Below are 427 nucleotides of genomic sequence, written 5' to 3'. Positions count from 1 at the left end.
AAAAAAAATGATGTTATTATTGGAATACCCACAGTGTCTTAGAAACATGACCAGTAGCGCGAGAACTATGAACATTTTAAACCATTATAATTAGTTATTAACAGACATTAAACACGCATGCAACAATAATAATAATAATAAACTACCGGTTCCAGTATGAGGAATCTAGAGTTCCTATATGAGTAAACAGAAGGAATGAATCGCAAGAAAAGGTACTTGACGGCGAAATAAGTAGTGCGATGGTCTTTTCAAAAAAGAAAAAGAAAAATGCACACAGAACGATCCCTCGAGAAAGGCAAAACTTGGTACCTATCCAAAACTGCCTTCTTCGGCACGTACCAAAAAGTGAAGATGCTTGTATAATCCTAAACAGGAAATACGGAATATCTCTCATTATCATCTCTCTCCCTCTCTCACTGAAAGATAC

Source organism: Trypanosoma equiperdum (genome assembly GCF_001457755.1).
Source record: "Trypanosoma equiperdum strain OVI genome assembly, contig: ctg_490, whole genome shotgun sequence".
In the NCBI taxonomy this organism is placed as follows: domain Eukaryota; phylum Euglenozoa; class Kinetoplastea; order Trypanosomatida; family Trypanosomatidae; genus Trypanosoma; species Trypanosoma equiperdum.
This window is presented reverse-complemented; position numbering follows the sequence as displayed.